Genomic DNA, 12,703 nt, shown 5'->3' with positions numbered 1-12,703 from the left:
GATCCTGATTGGTGAATTGTTAAGCCCAGAATTTTCAGGCTCGAACTTTCTTGTATTGGGGTGCCTGATAGAGAGAGACGAATTGGATTTGAGGCAAGTTTACGGCGTCCCCAGCGGTTGGCGACTGACGTGTATGAAGTTTTACACACAGAAAGTTGAAGGCCAATGGAGGATGCGTAATCAGAGGTTACGTCTAATGCTGACTGAAGGGCGGCCTCTTGAGTGAGAAGATCATGGTGAGTGCTCCATACCGTGATATCATCTGCGTACTGCAAAAACTTGATTTCAGGGATATCATGTAAGCGCCACGCCAATGGGATGAAAGTAATATTGAATAACGTCGGAGACAATACTGATCCCTGGGGCACGCCACGTAGTGAAACGAATGAACCAACAGTGTCACCGCTGAGGCGTATTGCAAATTTTCGTCCGTCCAAAAATGATGCGACAAAAGTGCGTACTCTCGGAGGGAGATGGAGCATGTCAATGGCATTCAGGATTGCAGCATGACTGATGTTGTCATATGCCTTTTCAACATCCATTGCTAATATGGTACGTACATCGCGGCTGCGGGTAGATGACAGAACTGCTGAGGCCAAGACAGCCAACCCGTCCTCTGTACCTATGTATGGACGAAATCCAATTTGAGCAGGGTGATAAAAACCGTGCTGTTCAAGCCACCAAGAAAGTCGTGTGGCTAGCATTTTCTCTGCGAGCTTGCAAAGCGTTGATGTTAAGGAGATTGGTCGCAAGTTGGCGAGGTCCGTTGGAGGCTTCCCAGGTTTGGGAATAGGGATCACGACAGCGGTTTTCCAGCTCTCGGGTACGACACCATCAAGCCACACTTTGTTTATGGTGTCTAGTAGTTGAGGAAGTGCAGCAGTACTGAGGTTTTTGTAAACCTCATACTTAATTTTGTCCAGGCCGGGCGCTGTTTTCCGTTTCGCATCGTCAATTGCAGCCAGCAGCTCGCACATCGAAAAGGGGCTCGCAATTCCATCTGTGTCGGCAGCAGCTGGTAATTTCCATGCGTCTGCAGGGATACCTGCCAAATTAAGGTTTACAGCTGAAGGAGGCAGTATATCGTATTTTGGGAAAAATTTTCGAGCAGCTTCTTTGGCGAAATCATCCGGCGACAGATTAGCCGCAAAGCATGCTGTTGCTGCTGCGTCAGTAGAACGACGACCATGTTCCATTGCACGAAACGTTCGCCATAGTGAGGCATTCGATGATTTATCAGAAAATTGTTCACACCATGCATGCCACTGGCGTCGCGATAGATCGCGTTCATATCTCCGAGCCTTCGCGGTAAGATAATTCAGTCGTGTACGTGCCTGCCCCGAAGTAGGGTCTCGCGTAGCAGCCAGCTCAGCTTGACGGCGGGCTGCCCACAAGTTAAGCAGGCCGAGATCTGGTGCCGGTCGACCTACATCAATCCAGGTAGTAGTCGTAGCGCTGTTTAGTGCTCTCTGTATACGGTCAACAAGGAGTGACGGCGAATCTGAAGACATGCTGTCGAGACATGAGCGAAAGCTGTCCCAGTTTATCACAGAACATTTGCGGCGTAAAGGGCGGAGGCGGGAGGGATGGAGACCGATGAGGATAGGGTGGTGATCACTTCCCCAGCAGTCCGGCTCCATGTGCCATGAGGGAGTTCCTGCGCCCAACCACCACGTCAAGTCTGGAGCATAGGCAGCACTATGTATGTGACGCACAGGCCGTGTTGCTGTCCCAGGGTGATTAAGCAGAACAAACAGGGCATCAGTGAAGGCGTCCCGCACACGCCTACCACGAGGGCTTGCAGTCGGATACCCCCAATCTGGGTGAGGGGCGTTAAAGTCGCCTCCGACTAAAATTGGACACCCGGGGTATTGCCGACGAACACTTAATAACCAGCCAAGATTAATACGGGAAGAAGCGCCTCCAGCTGGTCTAACGTAATAAGAAACAAGAACAACGGTTCCTTTCAGAAATTTCGCAGCAACTGCTACTACCTCTTGGTATGATGTGCACCAGTTTTCGAGAGAAAGGCGTACATGAGGAATATTCGTTTCAACATATATCGCCGCCTTTCCCGGGGGAGAAGCAGTCTGCACGCGACGGTCGGTCATTGAAGGAGACACGTAGCCGCTGAAGCCAGGAATAGATGGTAAGGCGTTCGTTTCCTGAAGTAACATAGCCCACACCCGAAGCTTGTTAAATCGCAGTCGGGTCCTGAGCTCGGCAACCTTCGTGGAAATGCCTCTACAGTTCCACTGTAGTACACCAGGACGACCGGATTTCGCCATTTTTGTGTGCTAGTCCAAGCGCTGTAGTATCACAGATGTCAGGTTGGATAACTGGTTGACCATATAGCGGAGCAGCGATGTTGCAGAGTTATCATTGGGCGTTGTGGTACACTGGGAAGAGGCAGCAAATGGCCCTTTTGTGCGGAATGAAGGCGGTTGTGTTGGGCAATTACTAGATTTGGCGGTTACTTCTGTAACTCGCCGACGTCGAGCAAGCATTTCGCGGTGTTGTCGGAGCTTTGAGACCTCTGCTAAGAGACGATTGATTTGCTCATCCACTACAGCCATATCGTCGTCTGGTAGATCAGTACACTGCTGTATTGGCTGTTGTCGACGGCGTTTCTTGAGCACCGTATCATTAGACTTTGTCTTAGCTGGAGGTGCATTCGAAGCGGGCTCAGGAAGCTCTGGCCACTCATCATCATCCCACTGAAGAGCTGCAAAGCGATTGGATGTCTGCACCGGTGTCATGTCCTCTATTGGCCAACGCTTAGTGTTCCGAAGACGAGCCTTCTGCGTTGCCTTTTGCTTTGTCGGACAACTTGGAGATGTTATCTCGTGGTCATCCGATTTGCAGAGGCCGCATCGGTACGTAACTTTTCCTTCAGACGCACCTTCATCAGCAGTAGCAAAGGGGCAAGATTTGCGCATGTGCCCTGCCCGAAAACAGTTATAACAGTAAACCACACTCGGTTTATACGGCCGTGGCCTTAATATGCAGCCGTAGTAGTACAGACAAGCTGGGAGTGTCGGAGGGCCTTGCAAGGTGATCATGCAGGAACGCCCCTTTCCTATGTGTCGGGCCTGTATGACTCGGTGCGTTGGGCAGTACAGCTCACGTTGAAGGGTGGTTTGATCATCGTTTATGTCGACGTTGTAAACAACGCAACGCTGCAAGTCGGAGCCTTCAACTAGATACACTTGCACAGGCACTGATATCTCACTTGTGACTGAAATATAACTAAGCGTTTGGACACGTTCCACCGCAGTAAGTGTCGGGAGCCACACAGCTATAGTGTTTGACTTCTTCCTTGCCGTGAAGCCCCGAAAACCTCTGGTTCCGAGACACGCGTCCAAGTTGGCCTGAATGATCCTGTTTGGTATATCGGTGAGGCTTTTGTTGGCTAGAGATTTAATCGCCACTTTATAAGATGACGATCCCGGTGTAGGTGCAACCTGGTTTTCGATAGTTAAACAGGAGCGCTTTCCTTGATAGCCACCACTTGCCGAGGACGAATTCGGTTGATTATCTTCCGAAGGACGCTTGTGAGGCGCACGGGTGCTCGTTGATACGGATGGTGGAGCCGATAGGTCCATTGAAGAGCTTGTCTCCTCAGGACGCACTGTTGGATGTGCATCTCGTCGTGTTAGCTGAGTGGCCATAGCCGTGCTCCGCCCAGAGAACAGTTCACTTACGGGCTGTTGTCCATTTTGGGAAGGCTGAATGGGCGCTGGTGCTGAAGAACCGGGAGCACCAAGCTGGACCTGAGGCCGATGGTCAGGTAGAGAGGTGTCGACGGCAGGGCAGGAGTTGCAGCGAGCAACTCCGGCGAAGCTGCCTCTGCCAGCGTGGCAGCGGCAGCACTAGGCCTAGCCTCCGTGCCGACCTGAGCTGCAATCATGCATGAGTAGCATGCGCCGGAGGTCTCGCAACCTGACGCGGAGAGGACGTCTGGAGCTTCCTCGGAAATAGAAGATCCACTTCTCTGGAGACAGGACAGGTGCTTACAGGAACGGCAAGAATTTTCAGAGGAGCGATGAAGCCACCTTAGCAGGAAGATACTTCTTCCTGCTAAGAAGAAGACACGTTTTCATCGCCAACAAACCCGCCGTAAGCTGGAAGCAGACATACGCCGCGTGCGTTTCTGCGAGCGGCGCCGGCTGCCGATCTCCACTACCGGAGCGACGGTGGCGCCATCTCTAGGTCGATCTCGCGGTGAATAGACAGGGGTTTTGACATTTGGACCTATTATCTCCAACAGTGCTGTATAATTTCCTAAACCTTTAGCACACAATATGTAGGTACATTGTGCGCCATAAAAGGGGGAAATTTGAAATTTCTTCACCATCTGGTTGAGGAGCAATGCTAAAACCTTGACAATGCTTGGATTAATTCATTGCACAAGGGAACTTCCTTCAACTATGCTGGCACTTCGTGTAGTTCTGCTAGTACAATTTATTAATGCGTAAGCATTATATGGCTATGTGGGCGGGTTTCGCGTAGGCACGAGTTTGCTGGCTCTGTAAAAGAGGAACTAGTTAGTATATCAGAAACAGAATGGTACCCTAGGATAGAGCATCGAGGAAAGGTGTGCAAGGGACAAATTGATGATTTGGTTTAATTAGATAAATAATTAGGGCCAATAAGGAAGGGAGTAAGGTGGTAGTGAAAGCGGAAAGAGAAAGGGTGCCGTAGTGGAGGGCTCCGGAGTGACTTCGGTCACCTGGAGATCTTTTAACGCGCACTTACATCGCTCAGCACACAGACGCCCCTTCGTTTCGCCTCCATCAAAACATAATTAGAGCTAGTTAAGTAGTTTACAGGAAAGAAAAGGCCCAGTACCTGTTAGTCGCGGAAGAGCCACTAGTCGGTATATCGGGAAAACTAATGGCACTATCGGATAGAGCATCAAGGAAAGATGTGCAAATGACAAAATGGTTGATGTGGGTTAATTAAGTAATTAGAACCAATTGAGTGGTTTACAGAAAAGGAAAGGCCCGGTATCTATTCCTCGTAGAATCCCGTTGACACTTCTCGCGGACAACACAGCAACGCTTAGTCTTACGCATTTCTGCAGTGATCTTAAAACATTTTTTGTTATTCACATTGTGCACTCAGTATTCAAAGTGATTAGATGGGAACTTAGAAAGTACTGTGATTTTTTCTATAATGTTCTTACCCTTACATTTTGTTTACTCTCAATCAACATGTTAGCTTCCAGTATCAGACAGTTAAAACATTGCAAGAATAGTCGGAAGGTGCAAGATTGTATGCTGGCTATTGCTCCATAATCGTGATATCTTGAGACTGGTCTCCAAATCAAGTTTGCTTCCAATCTGTGAAGAGCAGATAATCAATAGAACCATGCGAGTTTTCAAAGGTCATTTGTTTGTGATGAGCCAAGTGCAGTCAGAGTCAGTATTTTTTGTGTCTGGGCACCTCGGAAGTGCACGATTCTAGCGGTAGGACAACCAAGAAAATCTCGAAAGCATGGTGCTTGTGGAATGCATAGAATTGATAAGCTCTCTGAAACTTAGTTTATGCTTTCTTTCTGCAGTTGTAATAAGAGGATAGGTCCTGCTTGCAGATTATGTTTATACCCCACTTTAAACCCGGCCATAACATCTGCATGGACTTGTAACAGCTAGCAATGATGATAATTGACAAACAGACAATGAAACCTTGTAGGCAGTCACTTCTGTGGGTTATATTGGCTTTGATGCAGCATCTTCCTGCACTGAGTCTTAAAGGGGTATCGAAAATTATGTTGGTGCAAAACAGTGATCCTGTTTACCATGCAGGATCTTGCCACAATGTGACTTTACAATAATGTGCAGATATAAAACTGATCAATTCAACACAAAAAAAATTATTTCCAGATGAAGGAAGGTAGCAAAAGCACCTGCAGACATTCCCTGTCCTTTGCCTGCCATATTGAATATTATAAGGCCTTAGTTCTCAAAGTGGCACAGGTTACCATGTTCCAAGCCGATGATCAGCCCAAAAATGTGGGCGTCAAGTACCTGTATGCGGCCATTTAACTTTATGAAGCAGAGGGTACTCAGAATGACATGCGTTACCTAGTAGCAAGCCAGCGAGCAGCTGTAAACAATGGGTTTGAGTTTGTGCACGCTATGGGAATTTTCGACAAAAAGGGTCTGCTTCTACTTATATGCTATTAACAAAACAGGGCTACTTGGAGAGTAAAGGTCAGGTAGTTTTTCTGGCCCTGCATCTATACTTATCGACTGTTGCCACTCATTGTATCAACGTGCAGACTGGTCTACCTGTTCCAGTACCTGCCGTCATCACGCGAGATAGTTTGCTCTCACCTCAAGGAACCTGGAATGTTCACCTTGCTACCAGACTGGTACCTACAGGGACTCGATTCTGTGTGATGCACCTTTGCACCTGCTGCAGCCTGGGACTACTGCTTTGATAATGGGAGACTTTTAAAGAGGGAATTTTTTAAAAACAATCATAATTGTCAAATTTTCAGTGAACATAAGTTTTGCATTGAATCCAGGCACACCATAAAACTTCAATATATTGAAGTCCTTCCCAATTGTGTAGCGAGTTTCTTGTTCTGAATAGCAAATTTAATGCACTGGAATTAAGCTTTAATAACTCACTGTAGAGTCCTTACAACTTTCCAGTGTTTGAGGAAAAATAATGCGAGGAATTTTACAAAGGTAAGTTTCTCCATAGTACATTTTCCTATAAGCTCCTGCAGAAAAGCTTGCACAATGCATAATAAGAATTGTTTGCCTTACCTTTGAACAATGGTGCACTGTACAGCACTATCATATCTCACATGTTTATCACTTTAGTTTTCTTGTATTTGAAAATAAATGCTGTCTAGAACCATCAAATTGTCTCCACTGTCTTCTTGAATACTGAACAAACCTTGCCAAGAGTGTGCTTTAGCAGTCATAGTGTTGTCTCTAAATTGTGCACAACCTTATTATTTTCGCTCAATGTGATTAATCACATTGGAGGCCTTTCTGCTTCTTTTTACTACAGTTTGCTGTGTCAACATGGCAACAAAAGGGGTACTCTTAGCGTTTTGCTAGAGGCTTATTCAATTAAGCTATGTCTCATATCTTAGTTATAGGAGTTTGGTAATTTTACTCTTCTTTTCATCTGTGCAACATTTTGTAGGTGAGACTCAAGAGTAGGCTCAAGTACTCACTCCTGCTATATTTGCTGATGTCATGCAATATGCAGTTCATTGCAGGTCCAGGGTTATTTAAAAATACTGCTTCATCCACTGCTGTCATTATCAGCTTGAGCGTGCTCACTGCAAGACAAACGCTTTTCCCAGCACCCTTTCAACCAAACTACGTCAAGTGGAACATTATGCTGCATGAAAACGTTTGCTCACTTTTGCATCACAGGTGCGGCTGAATGTAATTGAAAAACTTAAATGGGAATGAAACCAGAACCGACGAGATTGTTTTAAAAGCTGTCTGTGTATGGGGTATAAATGTAGGAGACTGTGCAGAGTTGTGAAGAGAATCTGTTGTCTGTGTATTGGGTATAAATGTAGGACACTGTGCAGAGTTTGTGAAGAGAATCTGTTGTTAGATTTGAGTTGTAGAGGGCGTCTGTATACAACGTACTGAGCAAATACTCGAACATCACGGGTGCCCCTTAACCAAGAAACTCGCAATGAGAACTTGTAGCGTCTTTAAGCAGGCTCTTTATTCTGAAATGCTTCCGCATGGAGAAAGTGCTGTACCGCACGGAGCAAGTCTGCCATGATGCGCGTGAAGGTTGGCCCTGAACGCAGTCGATGCAAATGGTGCTATTGATGTTCTTTTCGATCCCACATGGAATGAGGCGCATGGAATCGGCTTGTAGGTGAGCGGCCGTAGCTGCGATACGCGACCTCTTGAGAAGTGTGTACTCTGTGCATGTGCCAGTGGGGATCGGACGACGCCGCAATAAAATTTGCTCCGGGCAAAAAGACGAGGAGCATAATTTCAAAAGTTTAATCAGATATGAATTCTAAGCTTGGCAACAGTCGAAAGTATGCTTCAGAATCGTTTAGCTATAACCGCGACTCTTATAAATGCTTTATACAACACCAATGCTTTGAGCGTAACTTTAACTAACCCTATACTCGATCTAATTGGCAAAATATTTCTGATGAGATGAGAAAAAATTTGATGCCAAACTGAGTCTGCTGATTGTTTTTAATTGTGATAACATTTAACCTGCTGTTACACCTTTTTGTTTTTACACATACAAATTATTGCTTAAGTATTCTCAGCACTCAAAGAGCGCGTAAGCAGACCTAGTCATGGTGTAGAAATACAGGGAAGTGCAGGCGGACCCAGTATTAAGGTTTTTAATTTACGGGAACTACCTAACGTGAACTCCATAGGCGCCAACAGCCGCTTCCTCGTTTTTGCGGTTCAGCGCAGAGGTCGTACAGTGCTAGGCATATTGCAATGTACTTTTTTCCTGACACTAGTGCTGTCTTGTTATAGGACGGCAATGACTTAATTGTCAAGTCTTTTGTCCGTTATTTTTGTATATTTGTTCACTGCTTTTTGTTCAGTTTGTACTTTTCATGTAAAAGCCTTCGAATGAGGCTCATTTCATAATGAAATATATAGTAAAAAATTACAGGTTCAACTATCCTTCAACCAAGTCTCACGCACATTTCCTATCGGCCGCAGTCGCTGCCAATTCAATCTTGTTTCGCTTATTCCGCGTCTGGTAAGGTTCTCGGCAACGGGCTCGTTAGCTTGCCGGTGTTCTATGGACTGGTAGCCTGACACTATTGTAGTCGCTATAATTAGCGAGAGTGGCGTCCTCTACAGAAGGCCGCTCCTTTTTTTTCATGTCAGCTTGGGGACTCATCCGACATTACGCTCGTGGTTCGCAGGCGCACTCGTCCAGATGGCGAAGTGCGTGACATATCTAGCTAGGGTAAATTAGGGAGCGGCAGAGATGAAACATCATGAAGACGATGTTCACTGTACACAGCGCGAGTGTGTGCTACAGTTGGAACTTGATCAAGAGGACCACGTTTGCTGCCCAGCGCAAAGTGTGTTGCAGTTTTGCACGAAGAGTCGTCGGCTGGAGCGATAGCATAGCCATAGAGAAACATACTTACGTAAAGAGCGGACACTTCCATAGGGCCCTGCGGCCGAGCAGCACCAGCGCCCCTAGCGGCTGGTCAGACCGCTAATATCGTCCTCCGAGATTTTCGGCACGTGATTTGCTCTGTTTCAGTTTCGCTTTCGATAGAAATGCTTTCAATTCTGACTTACCTTAAGTTGTTAAAATATTCAACTACATCGTCTAGTGTTGGGCGCAAGTGCTTTAACGATGCCATGCATACGGATGTATTAAAGTCGCGGATCGCAACCTATTTGCTGGAAATACCGGCAAGGTTCTAGAAGAAAATAAGCGTGGCTGACTTAGTTCATGCAGGTCACAATAAAGCGATCAGAGCTGTTATTGTAATTGTTTGGCTGTTATTGAGCCGCTTTTCTCAGTGGCACACAAGGAGGCAGTGGTTCCATACAAAAAGTTTATTTTCTTGTTTACATATTGAATGGCAGAGAAAGAAAACTGGATCACACACTTTATAAAGTACATCATATTACAAAGAGAAACAAGACTGAAGGTATAGTGAAGCACGCGGAACAGTGTCACGATGAAGAAATTTCGCATACCGACTGTGTGTTTTTCTTCCAAAACATCACCCGTGAGAACAACAGAAAAGGAGTTGTGAACTGATAGACACAAGTATGGAGGAAAAAATGCAGGCACAGCCCGCGCGGAATTTCTGTAAATCAGCCTTGATCAGTAGGCTGTTCAGAAATTTAAACACACCCCACTGAATACATAATAGTAACTCAATGCTATGCTTATACTCATGATCGCGGGCAAAATGTCCCTCTGCCCGTATGGCAAAGGTATAACAGGGAACCCACTGTTAGCGACTAATAGCAGTATATGTCGTCAAAATGCAGGCCCCGAACAGGCAGCAGCGCTTTGTAGACTCCAACGAGAATGCTTTAGCCATGACAAGGAATTCGGTATGTAAAAATGATGCTTACGAAGCGGCAAAAGCCCATGCATTTTGCAAACACAGCGAAGTAAACACCATTCACAAAACGATTACAAATGCGCAACACGCAGTTCTTGTAGGGACGAATAAAAGTTCGTGTTCAGATACATCTGAGCCACCGAAAAATTCCTTGTCTTAAAGTTTTCTTAGAAAAATACGCAATCGGAGGAATGCACATGTTCTTCAGAAAAACACGACCCAAAAACATGCCGTAACTGCACACTAAAAGTGGGTCTCGGCTCCTATTCTATGTTACATGTGCAAAATACGTTCACGTTTCGCAAGAAACGACTTGCTAAAATGGTTCTCAGCTCAAAAAACAACAAAATTATTTCTGCAGACAAAAGGAAACAAGTTACCGGCCAAACGAGGTGACGCATTGAAACGCAAGGTGAGGTGGGCGTACCAGGCGGCACATGACCGGCTCAGCATCAACGTTTATATGGAAAGAGCAAGGAAAGCATACGCTTTGATGCAAGCCGGTGTACGTATGATAAGGTATCTACCTTTGAGGTGGAGTGGAAGCCAACATCGCTACGCCGCCTGGCGGGTGGTCAGACCCTTACTTGCTCGGCCGCGAAAAGGCTCGAGTGTCCGCTCTTTACGTAAGTAGGTTTCTCTATGGCATAGCAGTCTCGTGCCTTGACCTGAGTAGCTGATATGTTCGTTTTGGCGCAGCCCCGAACCTACTCTCGGCAATGCTTTTGCGGTGCAGCTATTATTCGGGTAGAGGATACCAGCGCATGCGCAGTACCTAGTTTGCGCCGATTAATGATTTTGGAGAATGAAGACCATGTTTTTCCACAGCGCGAGAGCTCATAGCTCTAATGTCCGGAGCCAGATGACTGAGAGTTCACGTGGGAAAAAAAAGCACTTACTTTAAAAATACATGGACTGACACAAAATCGGACCCAGAGCTCCTCGTAGTCTTACTTCAGCAAGCGTACAAGTTTTAGCCGCGATGAAGCATCTCCAGATTACACAAAACCGTCGTTCTGCGACGTAACAATTTATGCTGATCACCGCGTACTTCACATGATAATAAAAGCCAAATGAATGTGTGAAATCCTTATCTGCATTCACTTGCGAAGATATATAAGGTCTCAAGCGGCTTTTAGGGTGTCGCCGTATGATATGCATAATTACTTAGGGTGCACCAACGGAAACCATCTCCAGAGAAAGAAATGCCAGCCGCTACATTTAGACTCCGGTTTACAAGCCCGCGCTACAAGCATTTCATGACTGTATTTTTTTAAGAGATTAATGCCGAGATCTACAGCTAATCATGAATCACAAAAGGGCCATTCTTGTGACACTGTAATCAAATGAGACAGCGGCAGTCGTCCTGTTGGTAAATAATGGGCAGGCGCCTGTCACCTACAAAATAAGAGCTTGAGGGAGAGTTCCACGTACACTTGGTAATATTCGTGGCTTCACCAAGCGCTCTCAATCTGTAGGAGCCAAGCATCGCGTGGATGGTGTTGCAGTTTGCTGATTAATACAAACGAGAATAAGTGCAAACTTAAAGAAACAGGTTTGTTAAGCAATGTCCCCTGCAAAGGTTGGAAGAGATGGTATGGATTGAATTTCAAAAATGTACCTAATAGCCAGAATCATTTATATTTATGCGGAAGCAATATTGTACTAGTGCTTTCTGCGATCGGTAAAAAAAAAAAACGAAACAAAAGCATGCAAGTAACTTGAAACAAAACGTGCTTTGAGTGCTTCTGGAGCGATATATCTCATTGGAAGCAAAGAGCGAGCGAATTCTATAGTCATGGAGTTGTTTTCAAAAACACCTCCATGACTATAGAATTCATGGCGGTGCATCCATGAGTGCATGGAAGTGCTAGAGCACACAAAAGAAGGATTAAAGGGGAAACGGTGCCCTATTAGCTATATTGCTAAATGGATGGCCTCAAGAGACCTCAGAGTTATACTATCAGATAAAGAAGGGTATTTTACTATTTTTTCTGAGAATCAGTTTCAAGAAAAAGCCGAGGCTGCTGTTGAGAAAAATTTCAAAAGGTTTCCTATGGAAGCGACCAAGGTAAAAGAGAGGGCTATGGCTCTTCTAGATGATCTGGGGCTTGAACGGATACGTGAACAGGTGAAGAAACGCAAGCAACTACATTTGGAAGTATTCTTTTCGGCAAAAAACCATAAACCAGATGTTCCGTTCAGAGCCATCGTATCTGAGAAGAGCACGTGGCATCACCTGGTGTCCAAGTATTTGCAGAAGCACCTTTCCTCGTTGACTTTATCAAACCCTCTAAGGCTACCTAACTCTGAAGCCCTTGTCGTGTTCCTCAAAGAACACAACCCAAGAACTTGTGTCGGCTTCAGCATGGATGTCAAGGATTTATATTATAGCCTTCCCCATGACTGCCTCCTTAAGCGAGTACAAATGTGCATTACAGAAGACAATAATGAATGTGACTTCATTGACGCCTCAGGTGTTAGTGTTGAAAGTTTCCTTGAACTTTTGAGGTTCTACCTGGAATCCACCTTCATAGGATGGAAGAACAAGCTGTATACGCAGAAGGCTGGAGTTTGCATTGGATCGAGTGTTGCACCGGTCTTGAGTGACATCTTCTTAATGTA

At 45.7% G+C, this 12,703-nt stretch overlaps 1 pseudogene; it reads left to right on the top strand.

Annotated features, from left to right (window-relative positions):
- The window catches only part of LOC146208920 (decapping and exoribonuclease protein-like), a 54,216-nt pseudogene extending 47,809 nt beyond the window's left edge, over positions 1 to 6,407 (top strand).
- The last annotated feature ends 6,296 nt before the right edge of the window (positions 6,408 to 12,703 follow it).

The sequence above is a fragment of the Amblyomma maculatum genome, chromosome 1 (assembly GCF_055883805.1).
Source record: "Amblyomma maculatum isolate TAMU_Amacu chromosome 1, ASM5588380v1, whole genome shotgun sequence".
NCBI classification, from domain to species: domain Eukaryota; kingdom Metazoa; phylum Arthropoda; class Arachnida; order Ixodida; family Ixodidae; genus Amblyomma; species Amblyomma maculatum.
The sequence above is the reverse complement of the archived record's forward strand: the minus strand, read 5'-3'. Positions and strand labels throughout refer to the sequence as shown.